Genomic DNA, 19,036 nt, shown 5'->3' with positions numbered 1-19,036 from the left:
AGTATATCACCTCAATCTCCTTCTCCCATAATAAAATGAACCTACCTTCAGTATCTAACCCCAGGTCCCACACTAGCCCTTACAAAGTTCCAAAAAGGTAGTCAGTCACCTGATTCCCTGGTCACATGACCACTAGAGTCAGTCCTTCCTGGGGAACTACATATCCCAGAATGACTGCTCTTAAGTGGCCCCAAGGGCAGTAATAGGTACACTGGGTCATGTGTTTGTGCCTCAAGGCCAAGTACATGGTTACAGAGATCTAGCTGAGATCTCTGTTCCTCAGAAGCAGGGTTCTCAACCTATCTACCATTGTGGGCCACATATGCAGCTCTCTCTGTGTTATGTGGGCTGCATACACACAATATGTATACTACCTGTATGGTCCTGAGGATGTCACATAGGCCGCTGCTGTGCAGTGGCGCTGGAGCAATTTTTATAGTGGGGGTGCTGAGAGCCATTGAACCAAACTGTAAACCCTGTATATATTGGAAACCACTTCAAGCCAGGGGGTGTGGCAGCACCCCTAATTCCAGCACCTAGATGGCTTTGTGCTGATTGGGCCACAAGTGGCCTTAGGGCCATGAGTTGAGAATCAGAGCTCTGGAGGCTCTCTGGCCTGGATCCACAAAAGGATTTAGGTGTTGCAACAACGCATAGCATTCCAATGCCTAATTTTTAAGTGCCTTGAAAATCAATACACACAGCCTGTGTTGGGTGCCTAGGCTCCCTCTATGATGAATGGGGAGAGCTAGGCACCTGAGAACGCAATCCACAGAAGCCAGCAATCCACGGAGCTGCCTAAGCTAACCAATGGGAGATGTGATGAGAGGGGTGGTTGTCTTTCCGTGGTTGAATTCTGCATGAGGCAAAGGGAGTGGTACAGGGGGCTCCTACCACTCAGAATGGCCCTGATCATTGGACTCTAGAGTCAGTTGCCCTCTTTCTGTGGCCCAGTTAATATTTAATTAAAGTAGAATGGCTTCAACAAGAGAAATCTACCTCAGACTGTTTGATGGCCCAGGGAACTCACCTGAGAGGTGGGAGACCCCTGTGCCCCTCTCATCTCCTGACCGGGCAGAGGGGGAAACTGAATGGGGGTCTCCTATAGCCCGGTTGAGTGCTTTAACTACTCGACTACAGCTTATAACGGAGGTCAGCTCCTCTTTGCTTGGCTGTGTCACGCGGAGTTTGGCACACTCTGAGCCCACCTCTCAGAGTGGCCCCAGCAGGTGAAATAGGTGGGGGCTTTAGGCACCTGAGTCCCTTTGTGGTTCTGACCCACCATCCCCCACATCAATGCTACTTCTCCTCAGGCTCTTTTTCCTTCTTCCATGTGTGTGTGGGTTGGGGGTGGAGGGAACCATTGGCTCCTGGTTAATTCAGGCTTCTGGAGATTTTTCCCAGCCTCTGTTGGCTATCTTCTGAAGAAACGAGCTCTTGTTGCCATGGCAGTTGGAGCCAAAACCAATGCCGTGGTCAGAGCAAACACTACAGGGCTGGAACTGAAAACAACAGTTGAACACCTTCCCTTTTCCAGTTCAGTGGGCAGGTGGACTAAAAGGGGAATGAACTGCAGGTGGGAAAAGTAGTAGAAGAACATGGCCTGCACCTGTGGTCCCTTTTGGCTAATAAGTATTGATGGGGTTGGTTCTCGAGAACTTAGCCAATTGCTGCTCTAGAAACTAATTGTCTCTCATGGAACACAGTGTTCCACTGGCCACCTGGTGCTCAAGGCCAGTTTTGAGCATTTCAAACAGCCCTATACATGCAACCACATCAATAAAGATGTGATGAGTAACTCTGGAATAAAAATACACGTCTTGCAGTTGCCCTGAGAGAACCATCAGCAGGATAGTAAAAAGCTGAAGGGTAAATGTACCTTTCTACATGCACACACCCACGCACAAAGGGGTTGTCTCTATGATCTCTGCTTGAGAACAATGATGTGATGTTAATTTACCTTTCAGCATTGCCTTCAGTGTATTGAGTCTTGAGGATCAAAAACTACAATATAGGGACAAGATGTACTTGAGAAATGAAGGCCATTATCATTTGTAGCTCTATCAGAAATTCTGCCAAGTGCTTTTTACCTTAATTCAGCACTGGATCCTAATTCTCTCTGTAATTAGTAATTACAGAGCAGATTGAAAAAAAGTGTAGAGGAGGTAAATTAATGTGAAAGAGCCCTGCATATTCACATCAAGAAATTCAGAACTTGCTACTTGTTTTATTTTTCATAAAAAGGACAAGCTGATCTAGTTTAAAATAAATTGCTACTTGCCAGTCATGGCCTGAAAGGTCTAAGGAAATAATCTGAATCTCCATAGCAAACAGCCTTGAAATCTTGATAGATTTTTGTTTTGTTTTTTTTGTAAGAACAGGTCTCAAACATTTAATCTATATTGTACATTATGATTTCAGCTGAGAAATTTCACCTTTAATATTCTTGAATGATGCATTAAAGTGGAAGATAAGCAACTGCAAGTCACTCATTTGTATCCATGGTGTTATTTAATCTATAAGAAAGGAAAATAACAAATATAAAGGCAGTTGTGATTCAAGAATGCATTTTGCTATCTGCGCAGAAGTGAGCAAAAATAATGTTAAGGAAGATGCAAATGGTGCATGGAAAAAACCACAGAGATGATTATAGATTCTGGCAGGAGACTTCAGGAGCTCTCTTTGAAGTCTGACAACAGGAATGAATGCCCCCCCTCCCGCGCTTTAATTTTTTATTATTAAATTAAGGGACACTGACAGAAGTTACTGCAATCATTACTTGTGGTTGGATTAATTATCCTCAAATTGAAGGGACCACCTACCTCTTCTAATGTCATTTAACATAGCTGTGTCCAATCACACATTGGATGGTCCATGTAGATATTTAGAGTTCTTAAATGGCTGGTGTCCTATTTTTCCTTCTTCTGACCTTATGGTTACTTCTAGGTACTGATATACAAATACATGCATCAAGTATATTAGTAATGGTGTGCTATGTACTAACTAATACACAGGGTGTATGGAAGTACCAAAAGCATCTTTAAAAGCTCAGTGTCAAATATGCAGGGGAATTTCAAACTCTTCTGTTGCCACAGAACATGGTGGGGTCTCTGAAGCTGACTGTAGATGGGAAGACTGTTAACTGGCCCATGGCAGATCCATGGGGTTAAGACCCCACATGAGGTAAGCACTGGGTTGTGTCTCCTGTTTTCTCCCTTATATTTTTAGTCATCCTTGTGGCCCTGACCTGTGGGGGGCTGAGGATTCTGCCCTCATCCCCATAATGGTTTCAGGTAGAGAAAACCCCTTTTATTTCACTGCTCTGTGCCTCAGTTTCCCCAGCCATAAAATGTGGATAATGATGCTAACCTCTTTTTGTAAAGCTTTCTGTGATCTACCAATGAAAAGTGCTATATAAGAGCTAGGCATCATTATTATAATGGAGCTTTGGGACAAATCCCAGGAATGGAGCACAGTAATTTTCTAAAATCATGTTTTAGGTATCAAAATGGCAGGCAAAAGACAACAAATACATATTTCATGTGCTATTGTATGTTTCTTGGCTTCTAAGCGGCTAAACTAGAACCATGTGACTTCTTATATATCCAAGTTGTCATCTGGCTTAGATACACCATGCTTTTAAAAACAGGAATGCCCCAGAGCTGCATAGAAATCTAATTTTGGAGGTCTCTCTAAATAAGATTTACAACAGTCACGTTTAAAAATCATACAGTCTAATAAAAACTTGTGACTGTTTTCTTGTGCTATAAATGGGTATGATAAATGCCGCAGGATAAACAAAAATAATATAGAGTGTAAAATAGTGCCCTCAGTCTGATTTCTGGCATTTCATCTCCTCTCAGGCCTTTGATATCTCTGACAGGCAATATTTGTTACTTAACACAGTCACTATTTATGATCTACCAGCTAACATTTATATTGATATATTGGAAAAATTATTAGATTGTTCATTGACTCACTAATGATCTTTATTTAAAACTGAATATGATCCTAGATGTTCTACGGTGCTCTGAGGTGTGGATTTGCTAAGCCGTTAGTGGATTGTCTCCCAAAAAACTTGTTTTTCTTTGGATACATGAGGAAATATGTTTACATGGGGGCCAAATCTTCCATACCTGTGGGGGGAAAACACACCCGTATGTGATGGGATATACAAACTCCACACTAGGGTCACACAGGGTTAAAGAGCTATTGTGGCTCGGTCAGCCTGCCCACCACACCTGTGTGAGATGTCAGGCTTGGAGGGAGGACCTTAAAAAGAGAAAACACAACACAGTTGGTAGTAAGGCTGGAGAGGAGATGGTCTGGCCCAGATCAGAGAAGAAGGGGGTGGGGGGGTGGGAAGAGGGCTCCGTGTTTCAGAACGCAAGCTATGCATTGGAGCAAAAGGACTCTGGGTGGCTCCAAAGGACCCAGCCCACAGAATACTCTGGAGAGGTGAGGAATCTGTGGCAAAGAAATGCGTGTAGGACAAGTGGCTAGACAGAGGATCTACACCATAAGGAGGAGTGACAGGATTCTGTTCAGACCCTGAAGGCTTAAAACACCATATATGCTATGGGGGGGGGGATCCAGCTGCTGCATCTGATGGACCACCAGCAAGGTGAGCCCAACCAGATCTGTGACAGCCTGTCTTCTATTTCAGGAGAGCTGAGAGGCCTGATAAATCTGTGTGTGTGTGGGCGGGTGGGCGTGTGTGTGGGCGGGTGGGGGGCCTCAAGGTCTCACTCTGTTCTCAGGTATTTTTGTTTTCCCGGCAATTGCTGTTCCTAGCTGCTCTACGCTGTGCCCGGACCCAGGGCAGGGAACCTGTCTCTCATCTAGTCTCAGTAATCCTGCCACTCTACGCCTCTGGGTCCAGGCAGCATGGATGAGGAAGTTGACCGAATCGACTGCAGAAGTTGGCAGGGGAGAGTAGATTGGCACAAGTAGCATGGGGGGGAGACTGGAACTGGAGGAGGGAAGGAGTGAAAATGGAACTGGGAGTCGGGGGCTAGGAAAGGGACTGGCTGAGCTAGCTAATTCAGTCTGGGAGCCAGGAGGGGAAAGGGCGTGAGAGGGGAGGGGGAAGATAACTGGGTGTCAATGTGGGGAGACAGATTGGATGAAGAGTTGGGGGAGGCTGAAAATGGCTTTGCAAGGAGACTGGGATTGGGAACCTGGGTGGGAGTGGGAAGCAGGTATGTGGGGAATGGAGCTGGATGTGAGGAGGCACCAAGATGTGGGGGGAATACTCTCTCTGTCTCTTTGCCCAGACAGTCAATGGGAGGTGGGGGGAGTGTGTGTGGGTGGGACCTGAGGAAGGAGGTAAGGAGTGGGAGCCAGTAGGGCTGAGAAACATGGGGGAGAGACAGATTGGATGCAGTGCTGAGAGAGGAGAATTGTGACTGGCTGGGAACAAAGAACCAGGTAGGGTTAGGAATGGCTGGGCAAAAAGATTGGAACTGGGATAAGAAGCCTGAGGAGTGGAGACTGGGACCAGGGTGGGGACAGGAACGTGTGGGAGGGGTTGGGACAGAAGGCGTCAAGTTTAGGAAAAATAGACAGAAAATTACATTATTGGCAGTCATCCCCCATTGCTGCTTCTGGGGCTACTGGCTCTGTGTGTGCAGGTTACACATTCACTGGGCCACAACAGATTCAGTTCTGGATAATTATTTATTAGACGCTCATGTGCCATGTTCTGTGTAAACAAAGAAGAGACCATCCTTGCCCCAAGAAGTTTACAATCTTCATCAGACATAGACAAAGTATTTTTATACACATTACACCGTCATGATTATCTATATACAGGATATTGTACACCTCTGAGTAGAAGAAATAGTCATTCAGGACCTCTTCACACCCCTTATTAGCCCATGCAGAGACAGATCCATCTTTCATTTTTGATTCTGGGATGATTAATTAAAAATTCAATGCCAGATCCCCAACCGGTGTAAATCAATGTAGCTTGCATTGAAATCCATGGAACTACACCAATTTAAACCAGCTGAGAATTGGGTTCTCACAGGTTCCTTCCCAGATGCTGATAAATTCTCTCTCTCTTTCATTCTCAAATGATGAGCAAAGGCACCACGGAATCCAGTCCTGGGCATGGCTTCAATTCTCATTCACATCTATGGGAGCTGGTGAGGGGTTTGAGCACCGGGCAGGAACCAGTTACTGAATTTTGGTTTCTAAACTTGTACTTAAAATTCTCAACAGGTGTTAGACATTACTGAACTTTTATTTGCATGATAATATCCCATCTGTCTATGCTTCTTTTGAGTAGAAGGGAGGTAGGCAGGATTGCGTTATCTCTCATCCTCAGCTTGGCGCACTGTGCTGCGGTGTCATTTTTCAAACACCGCTTGAAGACTTGCTATATCTGGGCAATTTTGATTTCTTACTTTACTTCCGCTCTCCCCTCTCCCTGTACCCAAGATGAAAACATCAATCTCTGTTTTGGGCTCCCAAGATATGACACCATGTCAATGTAATTTGTTTTTAATCTGGGTGACTAACAGTTATCTGACACTTCAAGTGATATTTCTGGACATTCCTCCATCAAACCCAAGTTAACTTACAGCGAGACTCCGCATCAGAGTTAGAAACTTAACAAATCTCTTAACACTGTAGAATTGTAACTTTACTCTGGGTGATAACATTTCCCCTACCCTATTCTTCACTGCCCTTTTCATTTTGCATTTATGTACATCTAGAGCCCCTTCATTTGAAAGTCACTCTCATTACTTCGAATGCTGAACAAGCTCCAGTGAGTCAGGGCAGGTAAAATACTATTAGGAACATGTTTCTTTGTAACAAGTGGTTTAGCATCAAGCAACGAGACTTGTCCGGCTCTGACTTTCTGGAGATTTACTGGTTTCACTTGGTTGAGTGCCAAGGCACAAGGCTGAAGCCAGAGAGCCTTCCATTACCACCCCAGAAGTGCAGTAGCCCTCCAGATGTGCACTGCCATAAGCATCTTATTGCTCTGATTAACTGAAATATTAGAACCAAAATGAGGACAGACTTGAGCCTGCACTGGTGCTTATTGACATGGATGTCTTGCTACTGATTGCAAGGTCCATTGGAAGAATCTGACTGGCTTTCTGTAGCAATTCCCCAATACAGGGAGAGCATTTAAATGACTTGTTCTAAAGACAAGTCCAAAGTGTGACGCTGGGTAGAATATGAATGACCAGTCATCATAATAGTGATATCAATATAGCCAAATTACAATAATTTGTACAAGGTACATCATGTCAGATACCATTAGAAAAGTTATAATTGGCTAAGTATGGTGGTATTGTTTGTATGTGTCATTGCTATTGTAAGTTGTGGCTATGCTTGATATATCTGTATTTCAGCTTGTGCTGTGTTTCTGGCAACACCCTAGACAGGATAGTAGCAGCAATAAGCCTGCTTAATGGCTCATTAAGGGAACTCAAAGATACAATGAACCCAGGGAAAGAACCCAGGGGCTACACCTGATGAGTCACCAGGGCTTACCCAGGTGACCCTGGACTCAGTCTTGTTTCTCTGAATTTTCATAAGCCACATGGCAAAGGGACATAAAAGGCAGCTGCTCCATTCCCATGTTGTCTTCATTCCTGCTTCCTACCTCTGGATCAACTCATCTACAACTGAAGCTGTGAAACAAAGGACTGAGACCCATCCAGGTACTGGATGTACACCAGAGGGACTGTACAAGCCTGCAGACTCCACAATTCTACTGAGAATCTGATTTTATATATATAGACTTTACAATAATTTCTATGTTTCTGATTGCTTTGACCCATTTAACATCTCATTATTTGTTTCTTTCCTTTTATAATAAACCTTTAGTTTTAGTTACTAAAGGATTGGCTGGTAGCGTGGTATTTTGGGTAAGATCCAAACTTCTATTGATCTGTCAATGTGGCCGACCCTTTGGGTCAGAAGAACATTTTGGCCAAGGGAAAGTAGAGTTTTAAACAACTTATTTCTTTACTGTACCTAGTTGCTGACTGGGAGTCAGACACTGAAATGCAGTAAAGGGGGCTTCGAATTTTTTGTTTTAACTTCTTGCTAACCCGTGTGGGAATCAAAAGCGCTGTTTGTGACTGGTTGGGGAGTCTAACTTCAGTGTTAGCTACCAGTTCTGGGAGAATCTACTCTCCTTTTGCAGCATGCCCTGACCTTGGCATTTTCAGGTGGGCTACCCTAGGCACAGGCAGGTCACACAGTCAAGATTCATGGAACCTGGAACAAAATTTAAAAGCAGGGAGCCTCCCTCCCTAGTTTTTTATCTGCTCTCCATCTTTTTGTCCCCCAACTGTTTTCTCCTCTTTTTTTCCTTAGTGCCTCCATATTTATTTAGTTGGTTCACTTTTACACCAATAAAAATATTTTATTTAATTTATATTCCATTGTATCTTATCAGCTGCTCCCAGGTCATGAGGTGACTGAGGTAAGGGCAGGAAGGGGTGTCCCGTAACTAAGGCATGACAGACTGGAGGAGCAGGACTAATTCAGTTAGTGATGCCTAACCTGCAGCAAAGTAGGGGCTCCATGCCCATGAGGGCCCCATCCCACCAGGGAAAGGTTGAAACTTATGCTAGTAAATTATTTACTGCACAGGTTCCAGTGCTGCATGGCGGTGAGTGCAAGCTGCTTCATGCTGATAATAACTTAGCCCCCCTGAGAAATCAGGGCGTTTCCTCTTTATTGTAGACCTCACTGAGAGCCTATCACAGACTTTCCATTCTTCCTGTGTAACAAGGAACCTTCATCTATGATTTAATTAACTCCTTCTGCAAACACTCCAATTCTAGACCTATCACGGCCCCCCCCCCCGCCCTTCTTGTGGACCTGATCCTCCTCATGCAGCTGGCTGTGCATGGGCAGAGCTGTTTGGGGAAAATGCATTTAGAGTCTTCAATCACAAGCCTTGCAGCTGGAGGGGCATGGGTGGAGCTCTGGGTATCCCTTTGGGGTATGGCTTTCTGGGTGGTGAGGAATAGTACACAACACCATCATGACTGGGCTGGAGGGTGGTGGTTCTTCTCTTCCCTGCTGGCTCTGGGGGAAGGTCCTGATTACATGGAAGAATGGAGAGCTGGGAATTCAGCAGCAGTAGAGCAGGAAACACACAGGCTAGCACCCCATCGTGTGGTTTTTCTTTTTTTTTTTTTTTTCCCCCTCTGCTTTTAGTCCTCTTGCCTGTAATGTACAAAAAGCTTAGGGGAGGAAGATATGAAGTGCCTGGTACTAGAGGGAAACACACCGGCTTCTTCCGCTGTTGCTTGCAGCAAACTCCAAGAAGCACCTGTTTTTAAAAACAAACAAAATCCAAACAGCTAAGAAAAGCTGGGTGGAATTTTTCAAACAATTGTTTATTTAAAAAAAAAAAAAAGCCCTTAAAGTCAGATTCTCACTGAAAAATTGGGGGAGGGGGGGATCCATTTTTTGACACAGTGGAAAATTAAATCCTGTGTTTAGATTGTGATTTTTCTTCTCTAATTTCAGTGGCAGAAGAAGAATAAAGGAGTGAGGGAAGGGAAATAAAAAAAATATATATACCTCCCCCCTCAACAACTTGAAACAAATATTTTCAATTTAAAAAAAACCCTCAAATAATTGGATAAACAAACAATTTTCATTTCAAAACCTACAGGAAATGACTTTGAAAGTTCCCTCCCCCAACACCTTCCCCTTTCATGTTTTCTGTCTAGCTCTACTGCTCAGACAGCTTAGTGGTTGCACCAGGCCCTCAATTAAGCCTACTCCAAGCATAGCGTTCCTGCTTGTCCCACCAGCTTAGGACCAGGACTAAAACGCCAGAAAAGCAATCATTATACGAGCTATTGCACTCCTCTGCTTAGTCCACGCCTCATTCCATTGGGCATCTCTTCTCCCCCTCTGGTCAGAGGTCATCATGACTACTCTGCTAAGGTTCTAGGTAAGCTGCAGGCAGCTGAAAGCCTGACAGAAGTCAGTGGCGTCAGTAGTAGCAGCGGCAGCAACAGCCCAGTTAAGTACTGCCCCAACTGTGGAGCTGTCAATTGGTCTAGGGAGGAGGGGTGGTCTATAGAATCAAGCAATTGGGTATTGTGGATATCATGAGTCCCAAACATCAGCCGGGGTGGCTGTAAAGTGGATCATGACTCATGGCTTCAAGGGAAAAATCATGGACAAATTTTTAAACTTAGCAATTGGATTTCATGGGGTTACTTCCATGTAAATTTTCAAGGCTCTTTTCATGGGGGGAAGGGGAGGGGAAAAAGCTAGGGACTTTCCTTAAAAAGAAAAGAACCCCAGGATGATATTTGCATTGTTGCATGTAATTCTCTAAACTGGGAGACCTGTGGCCATGGGCTTTGCAAGTCCCAAAGTCTAGCTCAGCTCATCTTGAGCCAGATTTCACAGTTCTTATTCACTCCCTATCCTGGCAAAATCCCACTGAAATCAGAATTTTGGCTGGTTAGGGATGTTGGACTCCAAAAATATAAATTTCTCAGTTCCTGACATCTGTCTTCATAAAGTTGCTCAATACAGTCGCCCAAAGGAGTTCTTGACATTTGGCAGCATTAATATTTAAGCTGTACTGTATTACTTTTTGCTTAAGGAATGAGAAATTAACATGGATGGATGGCCATTCAACATCTTGACAGATGAAAGGAAACATGACAAAGTCAGTCAGTCGATGGTGCTTGGCAATAATGTGGGAGAAGAGCCCAATGCGCAAGTGCCAGACCTTGCCACAGTGGTTACAGGTCCACTCACCAGATGGAGGTTGGAGCACACTCTGCCTCCTGGCTTGCCTCCAGGCCTTAGCCTGAGCTCTCTGACTCTCTGCAATGACTGCACCAGTTTTGATCCAACTTCTCTAGACTGAGTGGTTGTGGGCAGGGCTCTCCCAGCGGTCTGTGGGGATGCTGAATTTCTTGAGACACTTGAATTTCTTGAAGCTGATTCTTTTAAGAATCTTGTTGTTAGTGATCCATTGGTCCCAAATCACTCAGGATTTTTCAGACAGCAAAGGTGGAAGCTGTTCAATCTCTGCTCCTGCTTGGAGTACATGACCCAGCTTTCACAGCTGTAAAGGAGGGTACTGAGGACAAAAGCCTGATAAACGGACACCTTTGTATTCAGGGTTAGCAGCTTGTTGTTCCAGACATGTGAGGTAAGTTTGCCAAAGGATAGAGGCTTTGCCAATTTTCTCATCAAGTTCTGTATCAAGGCTAAGTGAGCTGGTTAAAGTGGAGCCAAGATAGCAGAAGTGATTCATGTTGTTCAGAGCTTCATTATTGACATAGACTTTAGGTCAGATGTTAGTGCCCTGTGGCATGACAGCTATTTTCTTAATACTGATTACCATGCTGAACTTGATACATGCATCAGAGAACTTACTCACCCATGATCTACAATTCATTAGGTGAATTAGAGATGAATGCAGCATCAGCTGCGAATAGCATATCCCAAACAATGAGCTGGGTGACATGCTTTTTGCTCTGAAATTGCCTGATGTTAAACAAGCTGCATTCTGTCCTCGATTCAGTTAGTATGCCAGATTGATCATTTCCAGAAGCGTACTTAAGAAGAATAGAGAAGAATATGTGAAAGTCGGTAAGCGCTAAGATGACAAAGGACAGGCACAGTCAATAAACCTGTCTCCTATTGGGAAGCACCCAAGGGTGGGATAGTGGAATCCCCTGGGTGAAGGAAATGTCCCCAGAAAAACGGATGAGCCAGAATCTTGTTGACCAACGGTACCCGCACTATTGGGACCACACCCATTTAGAAAAGGCGTAGTTGCGGATATGATAAGGTGGGTCAACTCAGAGTGGTGTTCCAGCTAGAAGCTGCAGCAGGCTTATACCAATTGTCTTGACCTTCATCTTGCCATTGGAGTTCCAGAGTCCTTGCTAAGAGAGAAGGTGGAGGCCCTATAGCAACTCCTTTATTCTTTGTTTTGCCCAGGCATACCTGTCAAAGGTCTGTGCTCGATGGTCTCTCGTCTTGGTGGGGAAGGACCCAAATGTTAGCAGTGGCTCAGATGTTCAAACAGCCCTATTTAGGGGTAGCCTGCTTGTCCAAATTCAAGGAAGGCCCTAGAAAAGGTGGGCTCCCTTCCAACTTTTTCTTTCCTGGCTCTAAATTAATCATTGCTTGTTGGAATGTTTGTACTATGTTAAGACTTGAACTTAAAGGCCATGAACTTTGGAAAACAAGCATCATTGAGAGAGAACTACATCAACTAGGCATTGATATTGCAGCCCTCAGTGAGACAAATCTTTCAAAAATTGGATCACTAGATGAAGTAAACTACCTCTTCTGCTGGTCTGAGAAACTTGAAAATGAACCAAGGCTACACGGTGTTGGATTTGCTGCCAAGAAGTCTGTCCTTAGTGCCTATACCCCTCCGGTATTTATTAATGAAAGGATCATGCAGCTGGATGTGAATATGAACTTGGGAACCCTGACTTTTCTGTCCATCTCTGGACCCCAACACTTGACTACTCTAAACAGCAAAAAGATGAGTTCTATTCTCACCTGGAACAAATAATCAAGAATGTCCCCATAAGGTACAGACTTGTTGTTCAGTGATTTCAATGCCTGTGGGGGTAAGGACTGGGGACAGACACATCATTGGCCAAAACGGCACAGGTAACCCTAATTAAAATGGTCAGCGTGTCCTTAAGCTTTGCATCTCTTGTGAGCTGATAGTCTCGAATACCTAATTTGCTGGCAGCAGCAAGGTCACATGGAGGCACCCCCGCTGTGGACACTGGCATCAGGTTGACCTCATCCTGATGCATTGCAGAAATGTTTGCAATGTACTGCATTTAACAATCTTGAGGGTTTATTAAAAAATAAACTATTGAATGAGTAAGGAATAGAACTTTAATAACACAGATGGATGTTACTCCCAGGTGTGCAGCTGGGAGCAGCCATGTTAGATCTGTCCCATGCAATCTCTAAAGCACAATCTTCTAGAAGCATATCTCTAAGCTGTATACTCAATCAATGCATAGTGCTGATTGTGACACTGACCATGCCCTTGTCAGAGCCAAGCTCCAATTACATCTTAAAAAGATCCATCATGCAAAACCAAAAGGCAAACTTCTCCTGAACATTACAAACATGAGGGACTCTGACACTTGCACAAAGTTTCAACATGTGCTTGAGCGTGTTTCTGGAAATGATTAATTTGATTCCCCTGATTCTGATATCTTATAGGACAATTTTAAGAATAAGACACTAGCTGCTGCAAGGATGTCTTTGGAACAACAAAGAAAAATCAACCTGACCAGTTCGCAGCATCTGAACATCTGCTCCCACTTTATAGAAAAGAAAAAGCAAGCTTGCCTAACTTTACTTCAACAATCAACTAAGTCCAGAACTCTTAAGTTCAAAGAGGATAAGGCTGTTGTCCAGAAAGCCACTAGAGATTGTGCCCAGAAGTACTGGCAAGACCTGTGCCAAGGAGATTCAGACTTGCTTTGAAAGAGGGGACCTTCATGGTACCTCTGATGGAATCAAAGAGGCACTTTGTACAATTAATGAAAAGACTGCAGACCTAAAAGTGAAAGATGGTGCCATCCTGACTGACAGGCAAGAACAATTTGACCTATGGACTGAGTATTACAAAACTCTAGTCAAAGGACGCCTCTGTGATACTGCCTTAGCTGCCATTCCCTAGCTTCCAACAATGCAGGAGCTGGACCAAATACCAACCCTTGAAGATGTAGAGAAAGCTATCAGAGACTGCACCTGAGAAAGCAGTAAGCAATGATCAGATACCTCCGGAGCTCCTAAAAGCAGGACGGAGAAAGCTTGTGAGTGACTTCCATGCATTTCTTTGCGCCTGCTGGGAAGAAAGCCACATACCTCAGGATCTGAAAGATGCAAACATAATTACTTTATACAAAAATAAAGGGAACAGAGCATACTGCAACAACTACTGAGTGATATCTCTGCTCAGCATGATTGGCAAGGTGCTTGCAAGGGTCCTGCTGAAAAGACTCCAAGTCCTTGCTGAGAGAGTTTATCCTGAGAGCCAGTGGGGGTTCAGAGCTGGACTCTCCATGACAGACATGTTCTTAACAATATGCTTGTTGCAAGAAAAAAACTGTGAACGTCAGGCACCTCTCTATGTAGCATTCGTTGACCTACAAAAGGCCTTTGATATGGTTAGCAGGAATGTTATGTACAAGATCCTATTGAAAACTGGCTGTCCACAAAAAGTGCTCTCCCTATTTAAGGAGTTCCAGGAGGGAATGAAGGCAATTATTATAACCATTGCAACTAATGAGAAAATAATGTGCCATGATTATAATACAGTAATTGGGAGAGAGGGGCCAGACTATGCCCTTGATCCATGCACACAAGTTCCACTTACATGCACACAACATCCATTGATATATCTAAGGGCAGAATTTGGCCCTATGGGTCTGTTCTCTCCCTTGCATTGTGCCCATGTTGCTTTCATTGACACTAATAGGAGTCCTGGGCATCAACAGGAGAACACATTCCTAAATTATTCATAATGCTGCCAGGTTATCAGCACATTCTTGCTTTCTTATTTTAGTCTTTCAAATGGCAATGATTCATACACTGGGGATTGAGATTTTTTTCAGATGATAGCCTGTAAACCTGCATTAGCAAAATGGGCACATGTTGCTTATAGGATATGTCTCTGGTAAAAAAAAAAAGTATGTGTATCAGGACATCATCATATCTTCTTCCTATTGGAGATCTGAATTTAACTTCCCTCTCTTAACTTAAATCTTGATTCAGGACATCACTTAACTTGCATCCATCCTTAGGGATGAATTTAAGTGCAGGCTTAAGAGCTATCCTAAACAGGGATACCTTCCTGAATCAGTTTTTAGAAAAATGAAAAGGATGAATATTTTCAGTTCTGTTTATAATGTTTTTTTGTTTGTTTTTTTTTAAAACACACACAAGTCCCCAAAGTAGCGTTGGTCAAAAGATAGGGGAGAAAACATGAAAAGTCACTGAGGTATTTTTCAAAATTTGAAATTTCAATGCAATTTCAAAAGTAGAACAGTTTTGACCAATTCTACCCAGAAGAAATTAAGTATTATATTAAATTTTAAAATGTTATGAATCATGATGTAAAATGCAGCAGAAATAGATTTGACTCCAAAGCAGGCAGTGACAGGTATTTTGGACAAGATACTAAGAGGACAGCAAGCCAGGTAAATATTCACTTGAATTTTCCAAACTGAAGTCCTGATCCAAAGCCCGTTTAAGTCTGTGCCAGTCTTCCCATTGGTTTCAATGGGTTTGGATCACATCTTGGGGGGCTCAAAAGTAGTGTTCCAAAATGTGGCCTACTGGTGGTCTGTGGAACACTGGCTGGTGGTCTGCAGAAAGCCGTGCTGGGCATGTGCTTCTAGCTCTACCTGCCTGTTCCTAGCTCTTAAATGGCATTAAAAACACATTGAATACTTTCCTAATATTACTTTCCCATGGAAGTAATTATTGTAGTTGCCCGAGAGATGTGGTCGTGAATAGGGGGAGAGGTAGCCCACACTTTAGTGACTGGGAGGGGAGATGTTCCATGAGACATCTCTATTAAGATGTGTCCCACACAGTGAAAAAGTTTGAGAACCCATGCCCAGGAGCCAAACGCCTAAATATGCAAAAGTGATGAGTGATTTTGAGTGCCTAACTGAAGGCATCCTAAAGGAGCCTGAACATCCAAATATGGAGAGAACCCAAAATCACTAAGGACTAAATTTTCAAAAGTGACTGAAGCACATAGAATAACAAAGCATAGGAGATAGCAAAATCCTATTTCTGATCAAAATGAAGTCAAATAATCTGCAGCACCACTGCCAAAAACATCAGTAGCTGACTAAGTATCTGTTGGCATCACAAGAAAGAAGAATCAATGTTAAAAGAAAACCATTACACAGGATTCTGTAAGCTATATGCCGTACTCTAGCATTTGAAGAGGGTTTTGAAGCTACAGTACAGTGTTTCCTGCATCATTGCTAAAACAATTTGGCAGAGCAGAGGGTGAGTACAGACCACAAGCTTTGTAGCCAGTAATGAGGGCCTGTTCCTGCCCCTGCTGAAGTAAACGGGACTTTTCCTGATTAAGATCTGAGCAACCACATGATTTGACGCTCAAAATTAAGCTTCACAACATTGCTGTGTCTAATATTACTCCTCAGAAAGCTTAAATGATTTGCCTAAAGTCACACATAGTGAGTGGGGAGGGCAGAGCCAGGCATAGAACAGAGGACTCCTAGCTTCCAGGCTTGTGCTGTAACCACTAGACACATCTCCAGATGTAAAACATAATCCACAAAAGCAAGAAAACATTAAATTAAAGCTTCCTCTTGGTTTTTAATGTGTCTAAGTATAGCATTGCAGCACAGATCTAGGGCTGAATCTTCTTGTCTTACTTATGCAAGTACTTGCACTGATTTTTTTTCAGTAGAATTACTCACCTGAATAAAGCGAGCAGTACTTGACTCATAATGTGCAATATCAAGCATGCAGTTCAGACCCCTGCAACACCAATGGGAAAAAAGGAAGAAACTGATTAGTAACCTTACTTTTAAGCTCTGGATTTCTTTGCTTTTTGAGGTTTCAATCAAACCTATTATATAAGTCACAATATAATGTGTGTTAGTAACGGATGTTCAATTTAGTTAAACTGCAAAGGAAAATAATACAGCTGGCGCTCTGGGTACCACCTGGCAGCAAAGAAAGGAGAGGTTAAATGCAAAACAGACCATACATGAAAGAAGATTAATAAATACAACAGGGATCAGTATTGGACTTCTAATGGTCCTAATCTGTTCATTGACCCAGAGAAAGAGACCAACTCTAAGGCAGTTAAATTGGCTGGGTGTTGATGACAGAAAATTTGCAGCACATGGGATAGCTGAAGCAGAATGGATGGTGCGAATTAAACAGGGAACAGGGCAAATGGAAAAAGAAGATACAAAGAAATTAGATTTCACAATTACAGGTATGACAAATGTGAAAGGAAAATCAACCACTAGGTGGCAAAAAAAAAAAATACAAACTGTGAGATTAAGTGAGTGAGGTGGGGGAAGAGAAGGAAAATAAATCATAGCCTTCTCTCTAAAAAGTCTCACATGCACACACACTAAATAAAAATAATCACACTGAGCTGCTTCCCAGGGATTTGAACTCTGATAAATAAATGCCCTCAAAAGGCTTACTGGGAAAAGTTTCCAAAATCTCACTGTCAATTTCTGTTCTGTGTAGGTACAGGATGGGAAGCAATGTTGAAAACCACCAGGAATTAGAGGAGCACCCAGCTAATGCCCCAATCCAGTTAAGTTTTAGGACTTTTAAAAATGAGTTTAGATTTAGCTGTCAAAACTCAGTCGGGGCTGAAACTGGCATACACTGGAAGAGTAAATGTTATGTCTCTTTTTTAAAAAAAATATTGGTTTAACAATTTTATTTTGTGAAATAAAAAAATTGCATTTATTTTACAGATTTTGCACTGAGCTTTAAAAGAATAAATAATAAAAATACAGGTAAAGTCAACTGTACCCTCATCCTAGATATTTCTTAGTATGGAGGCAGTGCTCATGGCTGCATAGTTAATGACATTAAATATCCTTAGGGGTTCAAATTCTCTAGCTTGCTTCCTGCTATTTGTACTGCTCTTAGGGCTATATTCTTGTCCCACAGAAGCCTACTCGTCCTTTACTTCAATGAGACCAGGATTTATTTGGTGTTCAGAATATATTTATTAGGGGCTCGATCCTGTTCTCTGAAAGACAGGTATTCTTTGTTGTGCACTTTCTTGCAAAACTAACTGCTGCACTTGTGCTTTATTTTTATTACTGTTGATCACTGCAGCTGATTTTGCAAGTTATGAAGCCAACCCAGTAACCAAAGAAAGAGAGACACATCTTCATTAAGTTTCCTGAAAAAAGCCCCTCTATTCAGAGAACTGGAAAAGGACCCTGCACTCTTTTTATCTGTCCACAAGACCAGCTCCTTTTCCTGCCCCCATAGTATGGCTGTGGGTGGGAAAAGGCCAGCTACCACGGACAGAGATTGTAAAGACTTTGCGATCTTCCAAGGGAGAAAAGACGGCTGTAATTAACTTCTCCTTATACAACTATCGGTACATTTTCTACAACCATGTTCTGTTCCCTTCTCCATCCAGGATCTTCCTTCTCTGACCACCTACCCCTTCCATCAAATTCCACATGACTCTGGTTTGTAAGGGGACTGGAAGATCTGGGGTGGAAGATTCACTGAAACTGTCCAAGGGAGAAAAGAAGACTGCTGTAACTAACCTTTTTCCTTAGACAACCAACTAAGTTTTCTGCAACTGTGTTCCCTTCCCCAACTGGGACCTTTCTGAAAACCCTCTCCTGCCCCCATCCATGCTCCCCTGGGACCACTGCTGCCTGACTGCTGGCTGAGAAATGCCTAGGCAGGCCCAGGGGCATGCTGATTTTTCCTTTATAAAGTATTTGAAAAAATAGCTTTAGAAGCCAAATGCATAATTGTGGCTTATCACAAATCAGTAAAATCGTTGATTTAGAACTCGCTTGAGGGCCATTTTGGGGTGGAGCAGAGCAGAGCAGGTGCTGAGGGGGCGGGGGTGGGAAGTGAAAGGAGTTTGATAAGGGGATGGGGTGTGATAATGCTGTGGCTTCAGCAGTGCAGTTGAAACACAGAGACATAGCAATGCATAGCATATGATTCAGGGAGGAAAAGTCAGTGTACGGTACTTCAAAAGTCCTTGATCTTCAAATTAGCCATTTAGCACCAGAGCAAGAGGGGATAGTGGTGGGGGTTGCAGGGATCTCACCTGGAGTTCTGGTTCCTGCCGTGGCTCAGGGTCCTCGTCAGGTTTGTCCTGGGAAGCTTCTTCAACCTGCTTCTCTGGACACAGGTGCAGAATCCTATACTCCTCATCCTCCTGGTCTTCTGGGTGTCCTCCATGGTCCCTGCTGCCTTCTGGCCCTGGCCCTTATCAGTCAGTAAGGTCAGTGGGGTTGAGGACAGGATC

At 43.3% G+C, this 19,036-nt stretch overlaps 1 long non-coding RNA gene across 1 annotated transcript; it reads left to right on the top strand.

The window, feature by feature from the left end:
- The first annotated feature begins 2,929 nt into the window (after positions 1-2,929).
- On the top strand, positions 2,930-18,503 carry LOC137163339 (uncharacterized). Its single transcript, XR_010922689.1, has 3 exons — positions 2,930-3,183; positions 17,263-17,331; positions 18,182-18,503. It is a non-coding gene; the product is annotated as an uncharacterized lncRNA (long non-coding RNA).
- The last annotated feature ends 533 nt before the right edge of the window (positions 18,504-19,036 follow it).

Source organism: Emydura macquarii, unplaced genomic scaffold, assembly GCF_026122565.2.
Source record: "Emydura macquarii macquarii isolate MOO-44397 ecotype Brisbane River unplaced genomic scaffold, CSIRO-AGI_Emac_v2 contig_2531, whole genome shotgun sequence".
NCBI classification, from domain to species: Eukaryota; Metazoa; Chordata; order Testudines; family Chelidae; genus Emydura; species Emydura macquarii.
This window is presented reverse-complemented; position numbering and strand designations above follow the sequence as displayed.